The sequence below is a fragment of the Lepidochelys kempii genome, chromosome 16, assembly GCF_965140265.1.
Source record: "Lepidochelys kempii isolate rLepKem1 chromosome 16, rLepKem1.hap2, whole genome shotgun sequence".
NCBI lineage: Eukaryota > Metazoa > Chordata > Testudines > Cheloniidae > Lepidochelys > Lepidochelys kempii.
Window position 1 is genome coordinate 10,295,894 of NC_133271.1, and position 6,000 is coordinate 10,301,893.

The following is a 6,000-nucleotide window of genomic DNA, read 5'->3' on the forward strand; positions in this document are numbered from 1 at the left end:
TCTCTCCCACCCCACTTTCTTGTCAGTCTTGTATGTTCTCACCTGAATCTGACTGCTGGCCAGGGCCTGGCCCCACCTGCTCCCTGCAATGAGATGCTACCTCCTCCCTAAAAGCAGTTTTCTCCTGAAACATGCCACAGTTCTAGCTCTGTTTATTCAGTGAATATTGGCAGCTGCCAGGAGCCTCACATTTCATCCACCTAAGCCGCTATTGCTTTCCCGCACCCACTTTGCTGTTGCTCATGTTCCTCCTTTAAAGCCTAATCCAAATCCCATTGGAGTCAATTATCTAGATCATGGTAGCATCTTGGAGTCCCTGCTGTGGAGCAGGTTTTGTGCTAGGTGCTGTACAAACCACAAAAGGACCTGGAAAGAAATCTATAGGCTTGAATGGGTTTTGGATTAACCTGTGTTTTGGGCATGACCCAGGTCTCTACCTAGCTGTGGGTTTGGAAGAAGGTGGTATGAGCTGCCTCCACCCAGGGATTTGCTTCTGAGCCCAAATCCCTGTGCAGCAGGACTGTGTTTTCTGAACAGAAGAACCCAGTGTGAGTCCCAGGGGACTGTCCTTATTCAGAGGAGGGGGGAATATGCCAAGCTAAAGGGCTGCTGTGACCCAAGATAGTAGGAAACAGCGTGCTGCATAGACATGGGGGCGCTGCTTCGCTCACCAGGCTCGCGTCTACGTTGGCAGAGCTGTTTGCGGCGGGTGAGCCACGTGCCATGCTGTGGAACTCCCATGCAGCCCCTTTGCGCTCAGTGGTGTTGAAATCTCATGGGGCTGACCGAGCAGAGTCTGACGGGGTGCCTTGGGAGAGGAAAAGTGGGCTGGGGCTGAGGGAGGATAGCCATTGCCCTACACAGAGGGGTGGAGTCACTGTGCCTTCTTCTGGCCACAGAGGGAAAGGGAGGTGTTCTCTGCTTATGAAGCTCCTTTGCTGGTGCTCAGGGGGCTCTTCCAGCCTCCTGCTTCTAGCTGAGCCATGAGATTGAACTGTGGTGCCAGGTGGGCCCTCCTGCTTACTCAGCCAGCACTTGTCCTCCTAGTTTTCCCTTTTAAATAATGCACGCGCCTCCTGCCTGTGAGCATCTGGCATAGGCTTCCAGCCCGTGCAGGTGCCAGAGGCCTGCTTGGCCCTAGACAGCATGTCTTGCTTGGGCCTTCGTCTCACCTGGCTTCTCCCATGCTCCAGCGTGCTGGAGCTTGCTCGCCACAACTAGTTCCCCTAGAACGTTATGTTGGTTTAAAAGCCCCATTGCCTGAAATGTGTCTCCACTTTCCCAGTCAGGAGCAGACTGGTGTGCTGCAGGCCATGGGCCCTGGCTGAGCCGTGTCTCCATCCGCAAGCTGGGCTGTGGGGGTGCTGCGGAATCTGATCTGCTGCCAAGAAAATCCGACACCTCTCGATGCGTCATGATGGAAGCCTTTGCTCGGCAGGGTGCCCCGGTTGAGCAGCAGCAAGCTGACTGTCAAAGAATTGGCAGGTAGCCTGGGTGATACTCCCCATGAGTGCTTGCTCCAGTTTATAACTGCTTAGGGCTTAGTCCTGGTCCACTGGAGCTAGGGTTGCCAACTTTGGTTGGCTGAATTCCTGGAGGTTTCATCACATGACATTCTCTTTAATTAAAGGTTAATCTTTAATTCCTGGAGACTGCAGGATAATCCTGGAGGGTTGGCAACCCTAACTGGAGCCCGCTAGCAAAGCTGCCATTGAAGTCACTGGGAGCCCGTTCGGATCATAAGTTTCCACTGGATGACACCCTAACCTAGCTTAGCATTTTCTAAAGTAGCATCAAGGTTCATAGGAATTGCCAGACTGGATCATGGTCCATCCAGTCCAATATTTTGTCTCCAAGAGATGCTCGAGAAGAAGGTGAAAGATATCCCACACATGTGGACTGCAGGGTAACCCTGACCCTAGGGAAAGCATTCTCCTGACTCACAATAGGGTTGGCTCATGCCAAGAAGCAGGATGACTTGTATCCCTTTCAAGATTCTTGTTTGTTTAATCTTTACCGTTAGAACTCTGGGCATTTATGTGGATAACGAGAATATCCAATCTCCAATCCCTTTTTGAATCCTACCAAAGTCATAGCCACAATATCCCTTGGCAGTGAGTTCCACAGGGTAAATGAGCATTTGTGTGGAAAACGTATATTTCCTTTTATCCATTTTGAATTCATTCTTCAATTTGTTCTATTGTGGAAAGAGTGAACGGAAGATCTACCACCTCTATCCCATTCCTTAGTTACTTTTATCTTGTACCCTTTTATTTGTCTCCTTTCTAATTAGTCCCAATCCTTTCAATCGCTTTCCATTCTGACAGCTTTATCCAGGCCCTTGGTCATCTTCCGCTCTGGTCTCTGAACTCCATAACTGAGCCAGGGAAGGATTGTTCCTTGCCCATTGCTGTTTCTAGGCAGAGAATGGCACCCTCGTGCATTGTGATTCATTTAAATTCCTAGAGCAAACTTCTTAAGTAACTCTTCTATTTTAAATAGAGAGGGTAGGGGTGTTAGTGGGGGTTTTTGTTTTTTTGCAAGCTAATCGTTTCTATATTATGCATTTATTGGAGAATACCAAAAATAGCTCCTCTCTGTCCTTTTTATTTGCTGCCTCCTTTGTCTTTTTTTGTTTGTTCTCGTCCTGCCGTCCCATTGTGGAGCCTTCATCTTTCTGGCTCTTTCAATGTTGTGTGTGTTCTGCTAAACACTGTTTTGGCACCTGTCACTTTACTCTGTGTGTGAGGGAAAAATTTCGGGGGTGGGGGGGAGGGTGTCCTTGTCTCGCAGATCAGTTTTCTCCTCCTTGATTGAGCAATTGATTCACCATGTGCGTGCTTCCAAATGCATTTAGAACTGCCCTGCTTTCCGCCTCTCCCCTTTGTCTGTTCAAACTGTAATCTTGCTTGCTTGACGGCTGGCTGTCGCCAGTTGGATTTTTAACTTTATCTCTTGGTCTTAAACTATTAGGGAAATCGTGCACGCAAATAATCTGATCTTTTCCCCTTTAATTTGGGGGTGTGTGGATTTTGCTTCTCCTGCTCCCCCTGCCCTGTACCCTTTATTCCTTGGCACTGCATTTTAAAAAAGCTTTTTATTGTGCTGAACTTTCAGTAGTTTTGTACATTTAAATATATTCTGTTAGTGACTGGGGAGGGGGGAAGCTCCCTGAACCTCCAGAATAACCTAGAATATATGGGGTGTTTTTAAGGGGCTGTATTTTAAAATACCTCTCTCTGTTAGGATGGAGAAAATGTTGGAATCACCCTCTCCATATCCCCCCAAAAATCTAGTAGAAACACTCCTGTGTCCTTTGTTACAGCAATTCTCATGGTTTTAATGCTTCATTGAACTTTTTATCCTTTTTAGGATTCTATAAGACAGAATTTCTGATGGTTGTGTACTGCTTTGCACTTTGGCACATTTATTATGTAGTTTAAAAAAAATTAAAATAAATGAATGACGTTTCACACGCCCACCACAGCGTTTTTGTCCCGGGGTTTTTTTTCATAGATACTTTGAAACATAGATAGTTTTTAAACTAGCAAATGTAACGATCATTCCAATTCTAGGTGTAAATATAATTCTTGGGTTTTGTAAGACTGTGTGTTGGCTCAAGGTCAATGTGCCCATTGAGTTTCCCACCTGCCTTCTGCCAGTGTGGGTTGTGCACCATATGTAAAATGCTATAGAACAGTGGTGCAAATTCCAATACGCTCCATTAGAATCCCTCAACTGGGGTCTGCTGCTTCCTACAGAAGACCCACTAGCATCAATAACGGATTGACCTGCTCGACCTTCTATCTTACAACTCGAGCTAGTTGGAATGGGAAAATCTGGAGTGGTGGGGAGATGGGAGATTGAGCTGCCCTGAAACACCATGGGTTGATTTTTATTATTATTATTTATTTATTTTATTTTATTTTTCCATTTTTTTTTATTTGACAGAAAATTGGTGGGGGGGGAATTTGGTTTCAGTTTCTCTCAAAGCAGATTTTGCCCAAAGGTACAACCAATGGACTGGATATTAAATGCCCAGCACCAGTGTTGTTCTAGTTACTGATCTTACTTTGCCTGTCACTCGAAATATTCGAGAGTTACCAGCCTAGCCTTGGGCCTGATTGCCAGGGCCTGGCACAGCTGCTTCACCTTCAGCTTCCTCAACAGTCAAAAATGCGTTCTTCTATGTGAGCGGTACACAGGGCTCCAGTGCACAGGGCTCCAAACTAGGGCTTGGATCATGACTGGGGCATGGGCTGTCATGCCTAGTGGTCAGAACAGCGGGCAGTTAGAGACCAGGATCAGTGCTGAAGGTCAGAGCCAGAATCAGGAGTCTGAGCCAAAGGATGGAGCTGAAGACAAAGGTCAGAGCCAGGAACTGAGCAGGGCTGGGAATAAGGCAGGCACAGGACCAATCACAGTTGTGAGCATAAGCATTGAGCGGCCGATGACCTACTGGTGCTGCTGGGCTTAAGAGTATGACCAATCAAGTGGGTCAGCCCATCAAGGCGGTTCTACTGTGGTCTCTCTGGGCTCATTCGTCTGCCTAGAGATCGAAGGAGCTAGTCTGAGGCTCACCTGCAGGCCCTCGGCCCTGATAGCAGGAGACCAATGATCCTTATTTGCGGCCCTGCCAGAGACTCACTGGGTGACTTGCATGGGCCACTGCAGCCCATGCTTCCAGTCCTGACGTCTGTTTCTGGGTGGCCAGCTTCGAAGAACCAGGCCCATGCTCACAGCTCCTACTGCCTTGGGAGTAACAGGTATGTCTTCATCCAAACAAGGCAAAGATATCAGTCTGCAAAACCAGTGACTGGGATTGTTCAAAGAAACCTATGTTTAAATTTAAAAACAAGCCAGTGGGAACTGAACTAACTCTCTCAGGCTCCTAGGCAATTCCCAGCCATAAATGTTTTACTTCATGGCTTGTGCATTTAGCAGGGGAGGGGGAAAGAAGCAGCTATAAATTGTAATATGTGGAAAACATCTGCAACACTGTACAGTGCAACTTTTAAGGGTACAGCATCTTTCATGAACATCATCCTTCACAAGCATAATCATACTTTGCCCTTCCATAACCTTTTCAGCCAAGGATTATTAAACTTCCCAAAGCCACGGTATGATAGGCAGGTATCTGTGACGGAGGTGGACCTGTAATAATGTTCTGAACATTGAGATGTATCATTTTTATGAACACAGTATGTGACTGGAAAATTATTGGTCTATTTTAATTTTGTGTATGACTATATTGAGCTAATGCGTATTGGATAGTAGTGGAAGGTTCATTGTATGCCTATAATGCTCAAATTTAATGGGGGTCTGTGCCTGAAGGCAACAGCCAGGCATACACAACAGGGCAAGCTGTTAGCTTCATATAGGGTTGTCACCCATCCGGTTTTCACCCAGATGGTTTGGTTTTCGGCTATTGTGTCCAGGTGCCATTTGACAATCCTGGATGTCTGTGTCTTCTCTTTTTTTAATTGGGGGGAGGGGGGTGAAGAGGTGGAGCAGAAACAGGGCCTTGGGAGAAGAGGTGGGTCCTGGAGGGAAGAGGTGGGGAAGGGGCGGGGCCTGGAGGGAAGAAGTGGGGAAGGGGGCAGGACCTAGGGGTCTGGTTACCAGCCATTAGAAAGGTGGCAACCCAAGCTTGATGGGTCCTGTCGCCTGTCTCCAATAAGTTGCAAACCTTGTTTTACCAGAGCTGGGAGTTGCAAGATCAAAGGGCAGTTGTAGAGAAGCTTGATTCATGACCAGGGGAGTGAGCTGCGGTAGGGTGCCCAGGGGACTGTGCATGACCTCTAGCAGGGAGACAAGCTGACAGAGAGAGAGAGGCTCTGCAGAAGTGTCCTCAGGGATTTAGGCCCACATCCTCAAAGTTATTTAGGTGCCATTGATTTCAAGGGGAGTTAGGTGCCCACATACTTTTTGAGGGTCTGGGCCTTAGTCCTACCAGCATCACACTGTGGAAGATGGTTAGCAACCAGCGATGCTACACAT